General features: G+C 39.9%; 1 long non-coding RNA gene across 2 annotated transcripts in view; it reads right to left on the bottom strand.

The window, feature by feature from the left end:
• Positions 1 to 2,936: 2,936 nt before the first annotated feature.
• The window catches only part of LOC103279605 (uncharacterized), a 100,601-nt gene continuing 78,380 nt past the window's right edge, over positions 2,937 to 25,157 (bottom strand). For both annotated transcript variants that reach the window (XR_010005612.1, XR_010005613.1), the window contains 3 exons: positions 6,922 to 7,033; positions 6,180 to 6,257; positions 2,937 to 5,103 (listed from right to left, as the gene is read on the bottom strand). This is a non-coding gene — a long non-coding RNA (uncharacterized LOC103279605). The remainder of the gene's footprint in view (positions 5,104 to 6,179; positions 6,258 to 6,921; positions 7,034 to 25,157) is intronic.

Below are 25,157 nucleotides of genomic sequence, written 5' to 3'. Positions count from 1 at the left end.
TATACAAACTTTGTTTCATGCACAAAATTATTAAAAATATTCTGTGTCAAATTAACTTTGTCTATGTCTTGAAAGGCTACACGAAATATAAATTAATGTTGTGCTTAAACTTGTGTTCAATCTCTAAGATATCTTATTATGTGCATACATGCAAATACAGGTATCCCAAAATTGGGGGAGGGGGGCAGGTAATCTGAAATCTAAAACACTTCTAGTCCCATTGTGGATAAGGGATACTCAACCTGTATTATATTTTGCAATATTTAATTTTGCAATATTTAAATATATACTGTGAATATGGAATTATAACTGTATTCCAGCCCAGGTAGAAATTCTTATCTCTGCAACTGACAAGTGGAAAAAGGGAAACTAATTAAGCTACTGGCATTTTAAAAGGATAATCCATTCTGGGCACCTGCAGATCTTGCCAGAGGAAACAAGACTGTTTGCTCTAAAATCCTCAGGTTTCGCCTCAGCATGTTGGAAATGAGTTTGCTTGCTATTATTTCAGCTTCCTACTGCACACCATTCCTGTTATTGGTCTTTTTTGGTTTTGGTTCTGTATATTTTCAGGAAATAGGATACATTAAACAATTATCAGCCAAACATGGCTAAAAATATATTACTCTGCCCAATTGCAATCATGCCAGATGAACACTATGATCTGTGGGGCTGCATTAGTACTAATTTCCTGCCTTCACAGTTATAAAGTCCAGTTGCTTGTCTTTCTTGGCCCTTCCAACAAATGACTACTGAGAATTACTTCTCTCTCTTTCTAATACACTCACACACATTCCATGCCATAAATTCGTATGTCTGTGCTTGCAGCATTTTCTCACAGGTGAGAGAATGTGTCTTGATAGTATCACAGCATCAGTAATTCATCATTTAACAACATTAAACACAGCAACTACCTTGATGCCTGTCACAATTCACAAGATGGAAGGTAAAATTAGAGAGTTGCAGGCATGATTGGCTTTAGCTCCAAATAAGATGCAGCATATGCTTTTAGATATATATTCTTGGTCTCTCAGCATGCAGCAAAGGCACAAAATATAGAAGCCTGTTGAAGTGGAGTGAAGCGGGACTCTTCAGTACTGAGTTGGAAGATTACATGAAACATCTAGCTCCACTACCTTGAATTCCCAAAGTATGGTGGGACACAGATTTAACAAGCCATAATAATGAACAAGAAAACACAAATTTTCTACTTCCATCTGATAACCATGTGGATCTGCTTAAATGTATTCTCAGTTTCAGGGATGTGAGCTCCTTTTAGCACTAATTCCAGGTTTGAAAGAACTAAATCAGGGACTAGTATCTTAGAGCCCATCCTCATGGGCCAAATGAGTTGGTGCAGGGGTGAATGGACTCCATGGTATCCTTACCCCACATTTTAAAAAAGTCATGGGATGCTCTGGAGCTTGTGATGGTGCAAACAGTTGGGTTGCATCCTAGTCAGAAGTGGCTTCAGCAGTTCACACAGCCATCCTGCTTTCCTGGGGCTCTGGCAGTTTAGGGAGAGGGAATGGCACTGATTTTCCCCCAGTTGATCTGGTCTTAGTGGTGACCACCAAGCATGAAACTGGCAGTGGTCATTACTCAGTGTCTGTAGTGATGCTAGCCAGAGCAACAAAGCAATTAGAGGCTGGAGGGATAAAGTAGGGAATGATTCTCCTCTTCCCCCCTCCCACTCATTTCAATTATTTGAACCTATTGAACCTTGGAACCTATGTATATTACAGGTTCCAAGCAATGACCATCTGGCTATTACTAAGGCCAGATAGGCAGGGGAAAGGTAAGAGTGGCAGTCCATCATTGCCAAACTGATTATGGTGATGCTGGGCTGTGTGGACACTACTGAGCTGCCTTTCTGGCTTGGTGCCATACAGTGCAAACAGCCACCAGTGCCCAGACAGGCTTGGAATCTAGTTGTACAGATTTAAATAGCACTGATCCAGCGTAACCCACTCTGAACCAGCATCTCAGAATATATACAATAATAAGGCTGCTTTGAGTCCCAGTTCAGGGAAATAAGGATAAGAATAAAGTAAGAACTATGATGACAGCCTCATATATGGAGAAAACATTTATCACACACCCTGGATATAAACTGTTTAGATATCTACACTGTACAATTAATGCAGTTTGACACCAGGAATCATGGGAGTTTTAGTTTTGTTATGTCTTTAGCCTTTGCTCTCCAAGAGCCCTGCTTCATCAGACTACAGCTCCCAGTATCCCATAGCATTGAGCCATGACATTAAAGTGGCATCAAACTGCATGATTTCTGCAGTGTCAATCACATGTGTCAAACACAAGGTCTATGGGCTGAATCTGGTCCACTATGTCATTTTATGTGGTCCTGCAGATGTTAGACTACAAGTCCTGTATTCCTCATCATTAGACATTATGACTAGAGCTAATACGTATACTATCTGGAAGGCTATAGTTTGTTCTGTTTAGCCAGGAAAATGGGGTTTGAATTTAGATACAAGGCTTGTGGACATGATGTTTATGTCCTTTAACCCTTTTCCCAAGCTCAGAGCCACAAATGCTGGTGGGCTGCAATTCCCATTATCCCCAGTCCGCACTGCAGAGAATCCATTCAATAGCATCTGGGGACCCATTTGGGTAAAAACTAAACAGCACCAACAACTATATAAAAAAGTAGTTGGCTCTCTGTATCCACAGCTCTTTGAAAGCAGCCATAAGGTTGATATGGCCTTCCATGCAAATGAGTTTGACACCTCTCATGTAGATGCATCCCTTGGATTGTGCCCAGAAACATACTGTCCAGTATAGCTGCTGTAACAAGGGAGTTGTGTGGAATTGGAATCATCCCTAGGTAAGACAGAAGCTAGAAAGAGTCAATTTATGAATCAATGCCTATCACATATATATCAATTTTCGTGGAAATACGACAATGCAGGCACTTAGTTTTGAGACAACTTTAATTTGAATTCAAAATCAATATTTTCTACAAGTTCGGCACACAGAATTCACTGACAAGCAAGCTGAATACACATACAAATAATCACCTTTTGTTTCAGGGTGAAAAAATAAGATCATCAGTCTTTTATATGTGATCCTTGACTGCCTGCGGTACTCTAATGAGGTTTATTAAGGAAGAACAATGAATTAAACTTGAATTGCATGCAACAAGCTAAGACAGAAGAAGGCAGAAGTCTTTTTAAACCTCTTATTTTTGGCTTGCTACAGTTAAGCAAAGATGTTACAGAAGCAATGCAAACCTTTTGACATTACTATGCTCTAATCAAAGATTCTTACTTTATAGGTTAAAAAAAAGACCAAAAATGTAGTTTTTCATCAAGAATGTAAGCTTGGAAGGTCATGTTAAAACTGACTTTACAGTTACAGGTCTCAAACACACAGCAAGAGAGACTTGAGATGGATCTACATTTTAGAATGAAAGCAGTTTGACACCACTTTAACTGCCATGAATCAATGCTATAAAATCATGAGTTGTTATTTTGCAAGGTCCTTAGCTTCTCTGCTAAAGAGTAGTGGTGCTTCAGCAAACTAGAAACCACAGAATTCCATAGCATTGAGCCATAGCAGTCAAAATAGTGCCAAACTGCATTACTTCTCCATTGTGAATGTCTCTTAAATTGCTATAACAGGCATATTTTAATATAATGCCTCACTTTCTAGAGGCAACTAAAACAGATGTCAGAATATAGTATAAAACATACCGACCTACTAGTAAGTGTCAATTGATTCCTTATTTCCTTATGCAAGTTAATTATACACAATGCAAGTTAATTATATCTGCATTAGTGGCAGGGGAAAGGAATTGATTACCAGCTGATATAAATTAAGCTGAGACAGCCCAACATTTTTGTTCCTGCACCAAGCAAAAGGGAAGACTGAGCAAGAAAAGAAAGAAGATGGGAGAAAGCATCCCTTTTTGCCACTGTTATTGTAGAGCTGTTAAAATAAGAAGGCAGAATTTAATTTAGAACAACACATAGTCTCTCCGCAAAACTATTTCTCTCTTTTATGGCAACTACTTCCTCCCCCTCACTCTGAAAAATAGCTTCTGGTATCCAAAGCTGTACAAAATCTATTTGTATGTGTAATAAGAAACACAAAAACTCCATTAATATCTTGAACTTCTGGTGAGATTGCTTTGGAAAATTCTGACAACAGCTTACTAGTTTTGCATAACAATTTCCTGCTCTCTGCGGCTTCTTCCTCTGTTTAAAATCCATTCTAACTCATTGTATCTTTGTGGTTATGCAGCTTGCAGGTACACATGTGAGTTCACTCTGTGGAAAACCATACTATGCATGAGGAGCTGAAAAAAAGTTAGCCACAATTTTATTGGTTACAAGTGCAAAAATAGGGTTGGTGCCTGCATAGGTCTGGACCAGAACATCAGCCAACCCACCTGTTGATCATTGAATCTAATTCTCCAGTCTAGTATTGGAGCCCCCAGGAATGGCAGGAAAGGAACTACTCTAGCTGTTGCCACTCCACATAAATGCACTGCCATTGGGGATGGTGGAAATAGCTTTAGACCCACACTGTGCAAGCTCTGTTCTTCCCCAGACCCCCAAGTCCCTGGTAGAGGAGTATTTAACCCTTCCCTATTTTGCCATGGGATATACCTCTCAGACCCATGCCCAATCATCTCTAAAAGTTGTGACAGAGAACTAACCACAACTACTTGTCTACACAAAACACACCGATTACAGGATGGGAAAGTGTAACATCATTCTGGCTGTATGTACAAGATGAGAAGGCTTTCCTCTAAATGACCCAATGCCCATAGTAAAGACTATATCTGGGAACTCCAGTCAGGCCAGACAGCCAATGAGTTCAAATTGATAGTTCAAGCTCATTGCTTGGTTCGTCTCTCACCTCCCCAGAGCACTATGTAGCATTGTAAAAACAATGGGTCCCTACCCCACTGCCCAACAAAACATGGTGAAACCAGCTCTCCACTTCCCACACAGTTCTGCAAAATTGCTGCATGGAGAGTCACATACAGCTCTTGGCTTGAGGACATACAGGACATGGGGGTGTTTCTCAGCATTTTCTCCTCCTGCATTTTTATGATGGCACTGCAGAGAAAGTCTGGAAAGAAATGGGTTGTTAAACCTTCTGGTGTGTGTTTCTTGAATTCTCAGAATTACCCCGCCTGTATGGAAGATCTAGGAGTTATAATCTAAAAGGGATCTTTTCTGAGCTGCATGTAAAACAAAACTAAGTGGTTTTCGAATCTCACCACACCAACACAATTTTTAGCATGGAAAATGACCAGTAGAGATGGACTTTAAAGAAGGATTTCCCTTCTCTAATTTTCCATTGAAGCTTCCAGCTTCCATACCTGCCTTTTGTGGTGGGAAATGGTAAGATAACATCATTGAGCTTTAAACATAATTGGTTCTTAGATGTTAAAGAGGAAGTGGTAACTAGCAATGCACCCACTTTCCAGGGATAGTATGACAGGATCCGATAAGAATTGTGCATAGTTTGTCCTTCTTTTGGCTCTTTTTTAGGGTGGGGGGTAAAATTAATAGAATTAATTTCCACCATAATTTTTTTCTTTTGTATTTGATTAAAGTCTCAGTATCCCACAAGCCTGCTGGGCCCTCTCTTTTGCATGTGCCATTTTTACTTCTCCAACAAAAACACTCATAGTTTGAACATCAAAAACAGAAGACTGAACCGAAGAAATTAAGCTTTGCCTTTTTTTATGCTGCTGTTGCCAGGGCCCCTACAATTTTCTTATTAGCTGCTTTTCAGCACTTCCACATTGCATTCTCACAGTTCTGCTTGTTATGGAACTTTTCTGTCAGACCCAACAGGTAAGGAACTTCTTTTAAGCAGGATTCATAACAACAAAATGTCACCACTGAATGCATTGTCTCAACTCAGAGTTAGTCCTACACATTTGTGGGTTTAATTTCTGTAAAAGCAGAGTAAATGTTTTTCCAATGGGAAAAAAATACTGCAAATGTTTTTCACCTAAAAACAATTTCTCACATCCTATCTTCAACAATTAGTTCCTACATAAATATAAAAAGGGGATATTTTTGAGTTTTGATTTGCCACTGAATTTTCTGTATTGGCCAGTTTTAAATAACCAAATAAAAGTTTTACTTCTTAAATAACCTTGGCTAAACAAAAAGCCATCCAAATGATCTTACCTTTTCCCTCCTGGATTCAGGCCACGTCAGGGTACAGATTGTTTCTGACAATGTATATACTTGTGGCAAGAACAATATCTGCAAGTGAAATGATGGGATGCAAATAAACTGAAAGGGGACTAATTTCTGTGTAAGTCAAAGTAATTTGCACAAAAACTCTTGCATTTCTCCCAACAGTGTTTTTGCACCAAACAGGTGCCGAACATTGTGCAAAAATATATTTTTGTAGGAACACCCCGCCCCCCAACACATACATGATTTTCTTATAACCCATATTTATTTTGGAGCAGAATAGTTTCCCAAGATATCTCAATATATTCCCCAAATCATTCATTAATATTGAAACAAGATGGGACAGAGTCATGTGAACATGCAAAAGTAGCACATCCTGGAAACAGGATATCTATCTAACCCATCCATAACAGAGCTTTATACAAAAGGTGTTATTAGCAAACATCCTAAAGAACAAACTGCAGGGTCTTTTGGGTTGAAGAAATATCTTGAAATCGGAATGCTTTAAAACCAATTTATACGTATAGTACAGACTTTTTAGTCAAATTGTATCAAAGTTCTATAATGGTGCAATGTGAAACAGACCTTAGACTTGTGTTAAGATCACAGCTATAAGAACTATCTTACAATCCTGCATCTCACAAAGTCCTAGAGTACAATGCCACCTCCTTCTTTTCTATGGCTGAAAAATGGAAATGAAAAGATAGCAAACAAATAATCATGGACCTACCTCTAATTAGAGCTTCATGAAACATGTTGTCAGCCTGCTGGATGGGACAGATGGAGAGAGGGACTTCTGGAGGAACTAAGATTCAGTCCTGTTCAGTCTTGAAACTACCAGACTAATGACAAATACAAACAGGGAATAGATTTTGAAATAGAACTTGGTGCATTTTATATCAAGAGGAAGATTTCTTGCTCTTTTTTTCACACCAAGAGCCTGCTGTAGAATAAGAATTAGGTTTGTCATACCGTTAACCACCAGAACCCTTGGAATGGATGTTCAATAGCTCAGAAAAATGTGCCTCAAGATGTTTTACCTTGGTAATAAAAAATAATGGGGAATTATTCATTCTTTCAGAGGAAAACCTTTAATCACCAGTCTGACATTTCTGAGCAGTGCTTTGGGACCTTTATAACCAGTAAGCAAAGCCTGAGAAGAGTTTAGGGAAGTTACTTTTTGGACTGTAATTCCCTGAATATTCTAGACAAGAGTTCTAGTCCAAAGTTCTAAGTAATGTTTCGAAGTTCTGGGGAGGTCTAATTGTTGCTATCAAGATTTTGAATATGTATTCTGTGGGCTCCCAGAGTTCACAACACTCAAAATTTGAGAAACCACAGTAAGGAAATAGCACATCCTTCACTGTTTCCTCAGTCAGATTAATCCAAATTGCAGGTGGAGGGTGACACAATCAAACACCCCCTCCATATTTTATGAACCAATACCATGGCTTTAAATGGAAGGGCTTGCTTGGGAAAGTTTAAGCCCTTCCTACCCTTTGTATAGATGGGGGGGGGGGGGGGGTGTTTTCAGTAAAAATTTCTCCTATTTATTTACTAAAGAATGATCTGTTCCTCTTTTTATTGTCTTGTTCTGTTCTGTTGTGTTGTGTGGGCTTTTTGGCAGAGTTGCCTAATCACAAGATTGAGCTTGTGCCTACAACTGTATATTTTCCAATTTTCAAAACTCCTTTGCAATGTCTGCATGGGTAAGAGAACACCAGTCTGAAGCTAAGCGGGATGTCCAGAGCAGTCATTTACACATTATTCCGGCTCATAGCAATCCCATAAGAGAGTATATTTGCTCTGTGATGAAACAAAAAATCCATGGGTAGAGGAATAAGGCATTTTGGATTGTCCTTATATAGAAATGTCTTACTGCAAAATAATTTCTGTGAACATGTTTAAAGCCTACAGGGAGAAAAAAATTAATGGCTAAAACATTTTTTTCTATTCTAAAAATGGGCTGAGAATTTATGGTATTTACTTAAGGCATAGTCCAAGACATCCATAGATATAGGAATGGGAGTAGCCAGACGTGGTTTGAACATTTTTACTGCAGCCCATTTATCTGAACAGAATAATCCATTTATATTTGCAGTTCTTTCATTTGCATCTGGATATTTTCTGGGAAGATAAAAACAACCAGGAGATAACTCCTTTTGAAAACAAATGCTAAATAAATAAGAGTGAGAACATTTAATCACATTGTACATGATTAATGTACAGAATTCACCATTCCAGGATCTGATGATGGTTATTTGCTGCAACCTTATTTGTGCATCGGTTTCCTGTGTGGAATGCTGAAGCTTGGGGAAGGGAGAAGATGATACATTGGCTTATATTTGCATTTTGCCGCTTGTCTAAATTAGCCTTGTAACCTGCATTGGACTTTAATCACTCCTTCTAGTTCATGATGTGGAATAAAGCCAGTTAACCCAGTTTTAACCTGTGTTGGGAGACGTTAGGGGGTGATCTGGAGTTTGAAGTTAGTGTGGACAACTGGACTGGCTCTAATTCGAACTAATCCCACACCCCACCACTATTTCTCCCCTACACTTTGCAACATAAGGAAAAGAGGGCAGGTTGGGCCCATATTTCACTTACTGTAGCAGTCAATCACAGAACAGATGTCAGCAAAAGCATAACCAGGAGTTCTACTGTCCTAATTTTCCTGCACTTGGAAGATGCCTAAAGGGGTGGTCTGCTTTACTCAGGCAAACGTTTCTGCATGATTATGCAGGTTCGTGAAACCGAGTTCAGAAGTAACAGTCATCACACCTCTATTATGTCTTCCATGTTTTTTGGAATTCTGGAAACTGACATCCCAAATGCCTAGAGGACCAAAATATGAAAATCTCTGTTCTATATGGTCAATGTATGAAAAAGGATTTAGGTGACTCTCAAAGGGAAATTGAATCATTTGGTCAATTCTGTTCTGTCTACTGTATTTGGATTCTGAAGAAGTGTGAAATGAAGCATATGCTGGTGGATCAGCAACTGGAGATGTGTGGATACTAAGCTTGCTTGATAACTTCCTAGAAGGACTTGCTTGGCCATTGAAGGAGGAAGTTGGACCCTAATGGGTCTGACACATAGGGATGAGAGGAATATTTGATATATTTGAAAAGTGGTTGAAAAATGTGTTTCTTAAGTGTCCGGAAACTCTTAGTCCATGAATCCTGAATTGGTGAGACCACACTGTGATGTTGTTTGGTCACAGGTGCCTGTTTTTCATCTGTGAAATGTTGAAAGCTATGCAAACATGAAAACTCAGCCTGTAAGAGGAGAGAGAAAGTGAAAATTGTTTTTTCTCCCCTTTGTACTTGCCCACCCACCTTAAATTCAAATTCTGTTTGTAGAAGGGAACCTACAGAAAAAGTATTAAGTTCCTGAACATATCCAGAAAGTTTGGAGTATGCCTCCAAAATTGCTGCAAAATGAATGTCAGATAGGTCAGCCAGTAGACGGCTGCTCTCTGAAAATGAAGTAATCAGGCCTTGCTTATGAATGCATTCTCATTCTCAGAGAGGACCCCAAAGGAGATTCATTATTCTGTTGCACAATTAAAACAAACACCACATGGCGCTCAAATTAATTTGCTACAAAAGCTTAACAAATCAAGCTATTTGCAATGCAAATGCAATTCCCAGCCTCACCAGCACTTTCTGAAGACCAGCAAAAGGAAGAAACAAGGATTCCTCAGCTGCAGGATAATATCAATACACCCTTAGCAAAACTTGGGTATTGTGAAAGAGAGTAGCGTCAAACTCTGGTTTGCTCTGCACTTGGGTGCTTCAGCACCTATTAAGGTCTTCTTTGGAATCAGGAAGCATGCAAAAGTTTTATGCGAAGTAACATCTGTCATTGTTATGTGCATTCAAGTAATTTCAAAGTTATGGCAACCCTATGGCAGGGATTTCTTGCAAGATGTGTTCAAGCAGTTTGCCACTGTCTTCCTTTGCGACTAAGATAGTGTGACTTACCCAAGTGGGTTTCATGGCAGAGCAGTGATTTGAACCCTGATCTCCAGCGTCATGTTTCAATGCTGTTCACAAAACCTAAAAGGTGCAATAAAGATTCACGTAGCAGCATGCCCTAGGCATGTACTATATTTCATATAACGATGTTCAACACAGAAAGGAAAGTGTTTGTAAAGTGGATACTAGGTAGTGTTGCTTTCATAGCTGAAATCACTGGGTTACTATGAGTTTTTTGGGCTGTATGGACGAGTTCCAGCAGCATTATCTCCTAATGTTTCACCTGCATCTGTGGCTGGCATCTTCAGAGAAAAAACTCACAGCAACCCTGGATACTAGGTTGCCACCCAGAATCCACTTGTTGTGTTGTTGTGCACCTTCAAGTAATTTTTGACTTATGGTGATTTTAAGGTGCCCCTATCATGTGGTTTTCTGGGGCTGAGAACATAACTTACCCAAGGTCACTCAGTGGGTTTCCATGGCCAAGTGGAGAATCAAACTCGGGTCTCCAGAATCATAATCTAACATTCAAACCACTACATGATGTTAATTTTTCACCACTATAAATATCTAAGAAAAGAAAATCACATTACCTTTATTCTGCATATTTGCTGAAATCATTATTGATAGAAATCAAAATACTTTTCGCTGTACAAAAATGAAATAGTATCATATCCATGGATTAGGCACTGGAGCAACAAAAACAGAGTGCTGGCAGTCCTAACTTGGGAAGTTTCCTTGTTAAAGTAGCATGTGGAGGAGGAATGGGATAGTTCACTGCTGTTTGTAAAGATAAACAGAAAATCTCTGGATGGCACACTAGCAATATATTCCCCACAACTCCCACATCCCATCTCGAGAATGGATGCTGAAAAATGTAGGTAGAATTCAATATGCATCCTGGCAGAGGTCATATATTAAGAAATTCTACACTGAAATAAAATAGAGGCCCCTGGTGACACAGTGCATTAAAGCGCTGAGCTGCTGAACTTGCGGACCAAAAGGTGCCAGGTTCAAATGCCGGGAGCGGAATGAGCGCCCGCTGTTAGCCCCAGCTCCTGCCAACCTAGCAGTTCAAAAACATGCAAATGTGAGTAGATCAATAGGTACCACTCCAGCGGGAAGGTAACGGCACTCCATGCAGTCATGCCGGCCACATGACCTGGAGATGTCTATGGACAACGCTGGCTCCTCAGCTTAAAAATGGAGATGAGCACCAACCCCCAGAGTCGGTCACAACTGGACTTAACATCAGGGGAAACCTTTACCTTTTTTACACTGAAATAGGTTCCCTAATATACAGTCATGTAGTCAATGCCTGATAAGTTAGAGAAGCCCTTTTCAGCCATTGGATGTGATATTGGTGTAGAACTGATGCAGACTCACTGGACTTGTTGGCTAGAATTAATACTATAGGATACCTTATAGTATCCTCCCAGGTGGGACATTAAGTAGGATGATCCCTGAAATATGTATATACATTTATTTTAGATTATATATATTCAATACCTACTATTTTGGGTTATTTTATGGTAAAATGACATGTGCATTTGTTAGTGCTAAATTAACAAACAAATAAAATTTCTACTAGACAAGATGCTGGAAAATTCTTGGTATCATTAGCTAAGAAAACTTGTCCAAACTTTGCATGAATTATGGTTTTCTTCCCACTGCACTTTTTGCATGTGTGTGATCCAATTCAAATGCATGAGGGCATCCAGCTGAATGTTAAAAATGTGACTTCAGACTTCAACAGCAAATATAAATCAGAATAACTTGGTATTTGTCAGTGAATTAGCACTACATGCTTAACTGCTTATTTTAAACTTCATGCCATATAATGTCTGGTGTAACTTAATTTATTAGTGATTTTTGTTTAAATTTTATGGTTATTGTCTTTGTTTCAGACACTGAATGTTTGCCTTTGTTTGTTGGTAACCGCCCTGAGTGCCCATGGGGAGATAGGGCGAGATATAAATAAAGTTTTGTTATTATTATTACATTCTAACTGCCAGGTTTGCTACAAGCAATGATATGCTGTAAAAGGCAGGTGAAAATGGATGCTTTTTCATATTCACAATGAAAAAAATGACATAAAGAGAAGACCAGCTTCTAGGAAAATGGGAAAGCCATAAATAGCACACTGTCTGAATAAATAAATAAACATCTGTGTCCTATTCTTAAATGATAATACTAACTTAAAAATGCAAATCCATCTAAAAGTGAATTTTCTCTGAATATTAGTCTCAGATTAGTGTGTAGAGAAGGACTGGAACTGTGTGGTCCTCCAAAAGTTGGACTGCAACTTCCAGCATTCCTCACCATTGGCTATGATGATGGGATTTGTAGTTCAAGAACAACTGGAAGACTGCACACTTGCCTCCCCAGGACTGTGATGTCCCCTGGGATATGTTAGAATAGCAGATCTGCAACTGAAAGTATGTCTTGATGTCTGCATTACAATAGACTTCTGTTGGGTTCATTTGGCCATTCTATTGCCATGACCTTTTTTTTTTTTTTTTGCAAACGTTCTCATTTCTAGCATTTGGAATAAGTATTCTTATTGTGCAAATCTTATGTGATACAATACCACTCAATGAAATAAAATTTATTCCCATAACAAATGTATTTTGGATTGCAGCCATAATAACTTTTTTAAAGAGTGCTGTATGGTATACCAGTATTAAATCTTAGATTGGGCAAGTGAAATCAGAACTTGGAAACCCACCAAAATGACCATAGAAGGGTCAGAAAACAAGTCTGGATAAAACCAAGACTATTTCCCCCCCTCTGTAATTACCAAACTTACGCTACACTCGAGCTTCTGCAATTCATCAGAGAAGGAATGAGATGGAACCATATGGTATTCACATATCGCATGACAAATAAGTACTACTAGTTATGTCAGCCGCTACGGGGAGAGAGTAGAACGGTGATATTTAAGTTCCACCCACGATCCCAAGCACTGCCAAAACTTAGCACAACAAAATGTTAGAGAAAAATTAAAACTGTTAATGTCAATGCGTAAAGAGCCAACAAAAAAGGATCGAAGGGCATTTTCAGCAATGTTTTGGTGCTTATAATAAAACAGGCAGCCTGCAATACTGAAAATATTTTAAGGTTAAAGTAAAAGCAAGGATTGGGGCGACTGGAAGCCTTCATTAAGGAAGAGTAAAATCTTTTTTATAATAGAGCTCATTGCTGGGAGACTTGTGAACATTCTGTTTCTATTTACAAAATTAAGTACTGGGTGAATTCTGACACAAAGGCTTTCTGGGGGAGTGGAATCCCACTTTTCTGTTTCTTCTTTTTCAGTGGAGTTGACTATTCTACTCCAAGGAAACAGGATACATTCAGACAATCAGTCTGACATAGGTTACTTCTACACTATTACTCTTTAGCAGAGATTTCATGCTTTTATACCATTGGTTGAAAGTAAAATTAAAGCAAGTTTCACAAATCATTACATTTAGTATTATATGGCCCACCAATGTCTTACTTGTTAGGCAAAGTTCATTCCTAATGCTTACCCCTATGCAGGAAAAAGAAATAACCAACTTTTATGAAAAGTTCTTTCCTGCCTGTTACACACTTTTTATCAAACAAGCAACAAAATAGGCTGTCAATTGGCCTTTGGGGGTGATGGCAGAGAAGCTATAGTAGGTAATCAATCGCCCATATTCATAGTAAATAACAACCTCTTCAAACGGGGCTAAAATTGACGGCATGTGCCAGTTTAGCCCAGGTCGCCCACAGAGCCCACTGGCTCCCATCAGATGATGCTGGTGCAGCTCCATGGGTGAGGAGGGCAGAGCTGGCACATACCACCACCACAGCAGCATGGGAGGCTTCTTGTATTGCCATTAGAATCCATGGGGGAAGGTCAGAAATCCAAAATACTGAAATTCCAAACTCTTTCATATGGGTGACTGAAATAGTGACACCTTTGGTTTCTGATAATTTAGTGAGCACAATATTAAAATATTCTTCATCAAATTACCTTCAGGCTATGTGTATAAGGTATGAAATACACAAAAATGTAGGCTTGGGACTCATCTCTATCAGCAGGTAGTACCTAGGTATGTGTATGGAGGAATGTCAAAATCCCTCAAAAAATCTCAAATCCAACCCACTTCTGGTCCATTTTGGATAAAGGATATTGAAGCTATATTTTATTAAATGCATTATTTTCATTTATAACAAAACTGAATAACGTATGTTTCTTTCCCCTCCCCTCTCTCTTCTCTTTTCATGTATTTTATTTATTTATTTACAGTATTTATATTCCGCCCTTCTCACCCTGAAGGGGACTCAGGGTGGATCACATTACACATATCAGGCAAACATTCAATGCCTTAACATAGAACAAAGACAAAGACAAACGTGGGGCTCCGAGCTGGCCTCGAACTCATGACCTTTTGGTCAGAGTGATTTGTTGCAGCTGGCTGCAGCTGGCTGCTCAACAGCCTGCACCACAGTCCAGGTGCATGTTTTCAAGTTGCGCATTGACTTATGGTGACACCAGGAATTTCCTAATATTTTCTGTACCTAAAGAAAAATTACTGTTGGCCCAATTTAGATTTTACATTGAGGGAAAAATCCACACAAATGGCTTCATTGAATACAATTTTTTAAAATAAGATTGATATCTGTGGCGTTGTGGGAAGGCAGAAGCCAAAGTTTGGGCAGAAGGATAAATAATGTCTTTAATGGCTACTGACAGGTTTCTTGTCAAAATGGCTCTCTAAGAAAACCAGTCGCTCTCTGGGGCATTAGCTGTTGTACACAAAAAAGAACTTTGTTTTCAAATATATGTGAATAGATGGAATTGGATGAGACAAAGCCTTTAGCATTGCAATAGCAATCTCTTTGGGAGAAAAGTAGTTAATAGCTGAATCAATACTGAGAAAGCAACACACATACAAAGAATGTTTGAGCCTTCAATTGCAAGCATTTCTAGTCAATCAGTATATATTTCTTCTTCTAAGCTTCAGAGAGAATCTTGCCCTTTCACCAAATGCCAACTACAATGGCTGACAGTATAATCTCTTCCTTGAGACTGGATCAAACATAAAGTAGTAGTAACCATGTTATTTAGGCTGTTAAGACCCCTCTCCAAATTTCTGTGATTTGCAACAGTTTTAAAAACAGAATAATAGTAAAACATGTAATAGAGAGGATGCAATCTTAAACATATACTTGAGAATTAACCCAATCAGCATACTGAATACGTATGCATAACATTGTTCTTTTGCTTATGTAGTTGTAGTCCAGAAAGGCACCAAATCCCATTTGATATTGGAAGCTAAGCAGGATCAAGCCTGGTTATGAACTGGATGGGAAACACCAACAAATACCAGATACTGTAGGAAAAACTTCAGATAAAGGAACTGGCAACACTGCTTCTGAGTATTCCTTTGCTAAAGAAACTCTGTGAAATTCATGGAGTTTCAAGAGACTTGAAGCTACACATACATAAACAGCACAATTAACCAATATATCTCAAGCCAGACAAAGAAGATGGGACTAATGCCAGTACATTTATACCATGACTGGATGAAGGAGCAGGAACAACCACTCAATCAAGAAATAGATAACTCAACATTTACTGGGACTCTTGACCCCTGGGAGAAGCCTCCAGTCTACAGTAGGATGCAATGGCCAATCCTCTGATCTTTTTTATTTCCTCTGATCTACCTTGGAGGAAAATTAGGACTTGAGCATCCTTTGTAAGGCAAAGATCAAGTGAAAGAAATGGAAAAAGTAATACTTTTAAAATGATGAAATCTGGAAGTTTTCATGAGATCATGTATCCAACCTTATCAAGGGTAGTTCTCTGAAAGGATGCTCTATTTCATCGCATAGCCCATTCCAAATCTAGTTTAAAAACAAGGTGGTCAAATATAGGAGAATAGAGGTCTTAAACCTGACCATCAACAGCTGCTGTATGTGGTATGTCACCTGGTCATGGTTTTCCTCACTAAGGTGAGATATATTGGATTTGTATTTAAATTATTATAAAGTTTGTTAAATGTGCATCTATTTATACAAATGCATTACATAGTGTATTGATTTAAGTATTGGACAAGGAATCTGAGCAACCAGGGTTTGAATATCTGCTCAGCCATGGAAATATACTGTGTGACCTTGGACAAGTCACTCCATCTCTCAACTCAAAAGAAATGCAATGGCAAACCTCCTCCGAATAAATCTTGCCAAGAAATGCACATCATAGGGTTATAAGCTAGTTTGGTAAGATTTGAGAGCTCTGTGGTTAGAAATTTTAAATGAACTGCCTAAGATTCCATATGATGGGAACAGTATCATATCCACGGGGGACATGTTCCAAGGCACAAGCACCCCCATGGATATCTGGAAATCATGGATAACAGTGAACTCTATGTTTTGACTATACTTGGTCTGGAAATATATGATAGAATGGCACTGGAGGACCTGGAGAGACTCACAAACATTTCCAGGGGAGGGATATTATTTGGATCATGGGTAAGTGAAACTGTGAACATCAAATCCATAGATAAATTAGTTTTTGCATAGTGTGGAGATGCATAACACATAATATACAAATTCATAATGTAATGTTTAGGAAAATCCCAATTGTATTCTGTCCACTTTTTGAGCAATGTCTTTTCTCCACAATTTTGGGGCTGCTTTATAAGCAGTTCCATGAGAGTAGTAACATGTCTAATATGATGTGACATTTTAGTTCACTCTAACAAGGTTGTTCTGGTAGAGTTAGGGTTCATTTTCTTCCTCCAATGGACTAAATATACTGTTAGAGTTCAGATATTTTTCTCCAAATTGACCATATTTACTGCTTGCATTCTTATTCCGAATGCATCTATTCACATTTTTCCTTGCATTGCCCTAAATGTAAATTATCTTCTGTTGTATTTTTCCTCTAATTTTATCCAAACCTGCAGCAATTTATAGAAAAGTGAAGTCTGAACTGAGTTTAATTGAAATGTAGCTTATCCAGTTAATCTCTTGAACCACTGATTGAACTTTCCCTGGACAAATCAATGTATCATAATGATGCCTCTTTTAATAAATTAATTAACCTTGCTACTCTCATTCTTTGGCAGTGCTTTTTGTGTTATCTGTTCCATCCTATTATCGTCCACTCAATTGCTTCCTATGGAGTTCCACTCAATCACTCCTGCCTGTGCTGTATTGAAGATGCAATCTTCACATTAATCACTGCCAAAAACTTAAGACAATTAAGTGGCACTTCCAATGAAAGGGCAGCTTTTGTAGGTCACAGCCTCTGAAAATTATTATCTCCTTCCAGGAGGCGGTGCAAAACTACTTCTTTTTTTATGTTCCTGTGGTCAGTGAGGCAATTTTCAACATCTCTTTTATCATGCAAACCATTGGAAATCCTTAGAATACCTTCATAGTAATAACATATCATATATGGCTAGGGTTTTCAAGTCAGGAGAATTTCAGGGCCAAATCTTTAAGTCTGAAGATGCCCCCTGATGATGTCACAGGCTGTGGCAATTTCTTAAGGGACGGTTCCAGTGACAACATAGGAAGTGAGACCTTGTGATGTCATAAGCATGAAAGATTAAGCATAAACCACAGTTACTCAGAACATGATTTGGAGGTTTGTATGCACATTTTACATTTTTTTTTGGATGGCTCCTACAAAGTCTTGGGTTAGTAACTTTTAACGTTTTCTAAGATTGAGCCCAAGGGTACTGTATTTTACATGGTTTTAATAGGTTTTAATGGTTTTTAATTATGTATTTTAATATTCCTATATTTAATTATATCTTAATGTTATTTGCTTCAGGTTTTAACTGTGACATTGTTATAATTTTAGTAGTAGCTGCCTTGAATCCTTTGGGAGAGAAAAAGTGGGATATACATATGACTATTTTTGTTTCAGGAATGACTTGAGAAACTGCAAGTCGCTTCTGGCATGAGAGAATGGCTGTCTGCAAGAACGTTGTTGAGGGAATGCCCGGATGTTTGATGTTTTACCATCCTTGTGGGAGGCTTCTCTCATGTCCCTGTATGGGGAGTTGGAGCTGGCAGAGGAAACTCATCCGCATTCTACCCGGGTTGGATTCGAACCGGCAACCTTCAGGTCAGCAACCCAATCTTCAAGTCAGCAGTTCTGCCAGCACAAGGGTTTAACCCATTGAGCCACCGGGGTCTATGATGACAATGGCGACTACTACTACTACTACTACTACTACTAGACAACAGTTCCCTGAATCCACTATTGCATTGGCCATCCTGGTTTGGCATAATCAGGCTAAAAAAGGTGACATTTCTAAGCACTGCTTTTGCTGCAGAGACAGTCTTCACAGTGATGAACTCTGCAGTTGTGGAATGTACTGCCAAAAGAATGTTTCTTGATGATGATGATGATGATTATAATGATGATGATTATTATTATTATTATTATTATTATTATTATTATTATTATTATTATTATGTTTATTTATATCCTGTTTTATCTCTCCTGAAAGACACTCAAAGCGGCATACAATTAAAAATAAGACCACATAATTTAAAATATAGAAATATATTTAGTAAAGGTAAAGGTTTTCCCCTGACATTAAGTCTAATCGTGTCTGACTCTGGAGGTTGGTGCTCATCTCCATTTCTAAGCCAAAGAGCCGCCGTTGTCCATAGACACCTCCAAGGTCATATGGCCAGCATGACTGCATGGAGCACCGTTACCTTCCTGCCGGAGCGGTACCTATTGATCTAATCACATTTCCATGTTTTCGAACTGCTAGGTTTGCAGAAGCTGGGGCTAACAGCTCATCCGGCTCCCCAGATTCGAACCGCTAACCTTTTGGTCAGAAAGTTCAGCAGCTTAGTGGTTTAATCCGCTGCACCACCGGGGGCTCTAAATTAAACATAACATATTAAAATTCACCGTAAAAATCCATTAAAACATATCCAATGCTAAAAATCATAGCACCCTCTGACTTGCTCTTAAAACCCCTCTTTAAAAGCTTGTCTTATCATTTGTATTTACTTCCAAGTTAAAACTTTGTTTTTTCTCCTGCTCGATTTTCTTTCTCTCAAATAACCCTTTGTGGATACCTGCAGACCACAGTTAACAAAACCTCTAACAGTGAAATATTTTTGTAAGGGCTTTTAATTCATGTTCAGGCTCCCTTTCCTCTTTGTCTGCTGTCTAGCTGTACTATTTTCTAGCAGCATTGGCATTGAGAGAATAGTGAAGAAGGACTGAGAGAACTCTGACCTTTGTGTTGAGTTGAAGCAGTGTCTGCAATGAGGAATGCAATAAATACAGCTTGCACTGGAAAATAGAAGGATTGTCTTCTAGCAGTAGCTTATACTACACTGAGAATCCCTTACCCAGAAGGAGCCAAAAGCGTTTTGGATTTTTGATCCTTTTGGATTTTGAATCATTTGTATTTATATGTACTGCATGCACATAATGAGTATTTTTGGATGTGAGATTCAAGTCTAAATACAAATTCATTGAGGTTTCATATTCACCTTCTGCACATAACCTGAATATAATTTTATACAATATTTTGATACATTTGTACATGAAACAACGTACCCTACTCCGGATCAGCATCCCTATTTCATCCCTATCAAGATGTACCCTAGGACTCTAGGAAATCAGGGTTTGGATCTTTGTTCAATCACAGGAATCTCTCACAGGGTAATCACAAACCTACACTAAATCCTGCCAAGAAAACCCTATGATAATGTTGTCAAACCTCATAGGCAACTTGGAAAGTAACTTCTCCATGTTTTGGTTTTATACATGCCACTTTTACATAACCTCCTCTCCCCACCCCATTTTCTTGCGAAAAAGCTAGGGTGCATTGAAAGAGCTGGCTGAAAACATCATACATATCTCAAAAGTGAAATATCTTTAACACCAGTGGCCAAGGGACTCCACCATTTTAACACTGTCTGAAAGTGATGATGAGAATAAACTCTGTGTGTGAATGTGTATGCATATATGTGCCTAGGTGCAATGCAGTGAGAGGGGTGCAGCCTGGCTGCCTGAGGAGTTTCTGTAACCAGAATAACAAACATAAATCAAGTAGCTCAATACGTTAAGCCAGAAGCAAATGTAAATGAAAAAAGACTGTGTGAAGCCACATTAAACAAGTCCTGCTGCCTGATATAAAGTGCAAAACAAATTCCAAGCCTGCTGTAAGCAAAACACTTCTATGATTTACATCCCTGATTTTGTAGATCTTTCTGTCTCTCCTACAGCAACCATCATTTAAAGCATATAGAATATCAACTGGAGTGAGCTTATGATTTTCATCAAAACATGCCATAGGTAACTGAGGTTCTAATCTAATCTGATGGGGAGGCGGGGAGAGAAAAGGCCTTCTTTGTACCCATCTGCTTGCAATTGATTCAAGAGCCCCATAAGTCCCTGCATTATTTGCTTGTAAGCACTCATCGGAAAAATGTTCTGCCAAATGTGCAGAGCTATAAACTCAGATCTGTGGTGGTTGTGTGTTTCTACATTTAAAACTGATCTAGGCCATCTGTTCGTGTTGGAAAAAAATGCTTTACAATTCCAAGTTCAATTAAAAATGAGTATAATGATGCATCATATTTTGTAGAGGGTCTAACAGGAGCCCTTTTAAGAAGTTTGTATGTCAGGTCAGTTTTATGATACCCATATTACAGGTGGAAATACTGGGGGGAGGAGGAGAGAGAGAAGTTGCTACTCTGGGGGTTGATACTTTTAAACATGAGTTTTTCAAGGAAAGTAATGTATCTTCGGCTTAGAAATGGAGATGAGCACCAATCCCCACACTCGGACAGGAAAAATCTTTACCTTTACCTAAAGTATCCTGGTTTTTACCCCTATGTATTGTTTGTTTGCATAATTCTAAAGTAATTTCTCCATCACTGTGAATTTGGTGACAAGGCAGCAGGGATCCTGGCTACAAATGGTAAAAATGGCTGCACAGCCTCCTGTGGTTGAAATCCTCATTCAAACAATGTACAGTAGAGTCCCACTTATCCAAGATAAACGGGCCAGCAGAACACTGGATAAGCGAAAATCTTGGATAATAAGGAGGGATTAAGAAAAAAGCCAATTAAACATAAAATTGCATTACGATTTTACAAATTAAGCACCAAAACATCATGTTTTACAAGAAATTGACAGAAAAAGCAGTTCAATACACAGTAATGTTATGTAGTGATTACTGTATTTATGAATTTAGCATCAAAACATTGCAACATTTACTTCAAAAACAATGACTACTAAAAGGCAGACTGCCTTGGATAATACAGAACCTTGGAGAAGTGAAGCTTGGATAAGTGAGACTCTACTGTATTAATGAACTGCATGCTTTAGAAACACTATCTCTCTGCTTCAGTTGCTGACACTTCAGCATGATGTATTTGCAATTATAAACCCAATAGTAAGCAAACAAAAGAACTGTGTAGCCAGACGGCCTTTTCCAATCTCTTTTATAATATGCGGGGCAACGATACAGATTCTAACATAAAATATTCAAGGGTAGCTGTGTTGGCTGTGCTGGAAATGATCTGAAGGCAGACAATAACAACAGCAGCAGCAGTAGTGGCAATGTATACAGATATACTTAATGAAGTAGATGTGTCCCTGGGTTTTACGCCTTTTACAGAAACCTTTAGTACTAGCGTTAGAAATCATATAGAAAGAACAGGGATAGATACTACATGACACACAAAAAATAAGAGCAGTTCAACATGTTTCAGCAAACCTTTTATTCAAAACTCATGCAAAATTAAACAAATAAATCAAATAAGCTTACATAAGAAAATGAAAACATTTTGAATCTTTCAGAGACCACTTGAAAGCTTCTCCCAAAAGGTATTCCAGGATGGTTTATTTTCTTTCAACAGCCTCCACCTTTCCTGTGATTTCCATTATGGTGGCAAAATGTATAGACGTATGTTTTTTTGACATTTCTCTATTTGGTGTCAAAAGCACTGCATAATAAATAAGTTTAAAACTGATAAAATAAAGGAATCACAAGCAGCTAAATAGTTTTAGACCAAAAACTGGCCACAGCAACTGCATTGTTTGTAGCTTTAAGCAGCTCTTCCTCTGTGCATTAGGCAGGGCATTGTAGGCAAGCAAGCATACAATGCTGAATTGTTTGGTCTGCTCCACAATCTCACAAATTGGAGGATTCTTCTAGGTAGTGCCATTTTGCCAGGTTGTCTTTTGATCTACCAACTCCACTTCAGCGTCTGTACAGGGACTTCAAAATTTCCCATTCTTGGTTTGCTCCTGGAGGAAGACTCTCATAGGGGGCCATCCAGTTGGAATTGCCTGATTTTGCTGCCCACAGGGATATTCTTGCTGTTGCTGGAGGAACATTCAGAGAGGTGGTGGTTCTCATAAAACTTTCCTTTGATTTAAGTCTACTGTGTGGATCAGGGCCGGCCGGAGATATTTTTTGATGTGAAGCGGGGGTGCTGAAAAGCGCCCCCGCCACCGGCGCCCTGGCCCCGCCCAGCGTGCCCTGGCCCCGCCTCCCACGCTGCGTGGGAGGCGGGGCCAGGGCGAATAGTGAGGGGGGCGGGGCCAGAGTTGGCCCCGCCCCGCGTGCCCTGGCCCCGCCTCCCACGCAGCGTGGGAGGCGGGGCCAGGGCACGCTGGGCGGGGGGCGGGGCCAGAGCTGGCCCCGCCTCCCACGCTACCCCCGCTCGCCCGTCTGGCCATTTCTAGCAGGCCAGAGTTCAGCGGAGGTTCCTCCAGGCCGCGATTGCGGCCTGGAGGGACCTCCGCTGAACTCTGGCCTGCTAGAAAAGGCCAGACGGGCGAGCGGGGGTAGCGTGGGAGGCGGGGCCAGCTCTGACGCCGCTCCCCCCCCCGCCCAGCGTGCCTTGGCCCCGCCTCCCACGCTGCGTGGGAGGCAGGGCCAAGGCACGCTGGGCGGGGGGGGGAGCGGCGTCAGAGCTGGCCCCGCCTCCCACGCTACTCCCGCTCGCCCGTCTGGCCTTTTCTAGCAGGCCAGACGGGCCAGGGCGCACTGGGCGGGAGGCGGGGCACCGTCAGGGCGGTGCCCCGCCTCCCGCCCAGCCTGACGGCGCCCCCCCGGGCCTGCGCCCGAGGCGGCGGCGTCAGGTGCCTCATTAGTGGGGCCGGCCCTGGTGTGGATGCTGATAGCCATAGAGTGGGTGGCTTTCACAGTGTTCAACCTTATTTCTCTCGCTATTGGCAGCAATAGGTGTAAGTTTAAGACATCTCTCATTCAGTGCTATACTCACCTGCTTCGCCTGGGTAGATTTATGCCAAGATATTTTGACATGCCAAGGTAGCTGGTGAAACAGGTTAATCAACATTCCCCTTTTATCTCTGTTTTGATCTTCATATGTGCACAGTAAGTGCAGCTGGAGGCAGCTGTTTACCTTGCCTATTGGATGTAAGCACAGTTTCAGCAGGATCATCTAGAATAGAATCCCATTGTTTCCCTGGTCAAGTTTGCTGTGTTGTTTACTGCAGTCATGATGCTCCAACACAACACTGAAAGTCTGTCTTTCTCAGCTCCCCTTTACTGTCCCTATGCTGCAAACACTACAACAGTTGTGGAAATTATACCCTATGAGGAACAGTTTAGGGAGTTGAGTATGAGTAAAATGAAAACGAGAAGGTCAAGAGGTGACACGATAGTTATGCTGAAATATCTGAAAGGTTTTCATGTTGAAGATGGAGGAAACTTGATTTCTGCTGCTCCAGAGACAAGAACACAAAGCAGTGGATTCAAACTTCATGAAAACAGATTCCATTAGGAAGAACTTCCTGACTGTGTTGGTGAAAAAGCAACCCTGCTCCCAAAAGAATCAATTAAAGCATGATTTCATCTCTGTGTGTATAATTAATATAACAATTAAAATAAATCCTGCAGCTGTGAAGATTCAGTGGTCCGATCTTGCACAATGGTTCATCTCCACAACTGTCTGGAGCATGAAAACTCCTAAAAGATTAATCTAATTAATTGCCAAGCCCAAATCCCCTCTCCTGAAGAGTTTCATCCTAACAGAAACTCATATATGTATGTAATGGGGATTTGTGGTGTGCTGGCAGGGAACAGCCACAGACATGTCCCGGGGCCAAAGGAATTAAAAACCATATAGCATATGGGCTTGTGAAACTGTTGCCATTTATACACCTGGGAAACTGGCCCAATGTCCTGCTGGGAGGGAATCCCCTCAGGAAGGCAAATCAAACAGGAAAAGATCCCTTTAAGATGCAAATAGGACCAGGGTCTGGGTCGGGGTATCTAAATTTCAGAAATATCAGATATGATCAGATATGAACTGCACCTCAATAGGATTTGTATTGTTCTGTATGCTTTTCTGTGAGTTGTCTATATTTGCATGTCTATATTTCCCATTGCCTCCACAACTGACTCTTCTGTATATCAGCTTAAGCCTATCACAGACTATTTGTATTGCCTCAAACTATATGATTAAGCCCTAGCCTGGGTAGCACACCGAACAGCTCCAGCTTCAAATGGACAAATAACAGCTCTTTATTTGTCCATCATGAATAATGTCCACCTCTAACATCACAGGGAGTTTCCAGCCAATGAAAGCCCAGATCCCAGATGGATAATTCCTGGGCAAATCAGAGGAAGGAACAGGTCTTTTCAATAGCTGTCAGAGGGGATAAAATGTATTGCACTGTATTGCTTATTTATGTCCGATTCCTTTTGAGCAGAGACAGACATCCTTTCAGGCTTGAGAGTAAATTAACCCTCTGTTATTGCCTTCAAACCCAATTTATGTTTCTTCTGCCTGTCAAAGTAGCACAGCGTGCTGGGCGATGGATCCACACGGCTTCTTAAACAGTCATCTGATTTTGGCAACATGGATAAAAGCCATTCAACTATGGAATGTGCCACCTTGGAGAGTGGTGGAGTCTCCTTCACTGGAGGTTTTTAAGCAGAGGCTGGATGGTAATCCCTCATGGGTACTTTAATTGCGTGTT

Source organism: Anolis carolinensis, chromosome 4 (assembly GCF_035594765.1).
Source record: "Anolis carolinensis isolate JA03-04 chromosome 4, rAnoCar3.1.pri, whole genome shotgun sequence".
NCBI lineage: Eukaryota > Metazoa > Chordata > Lepidosauria > Squamata > Dactyloidae > Anolis > Anolis carolinensis.
Note: the sequence above shows the minus strand (reverse complement) of the source record. Positions and strands in the feature narration are given on the sequence as shown.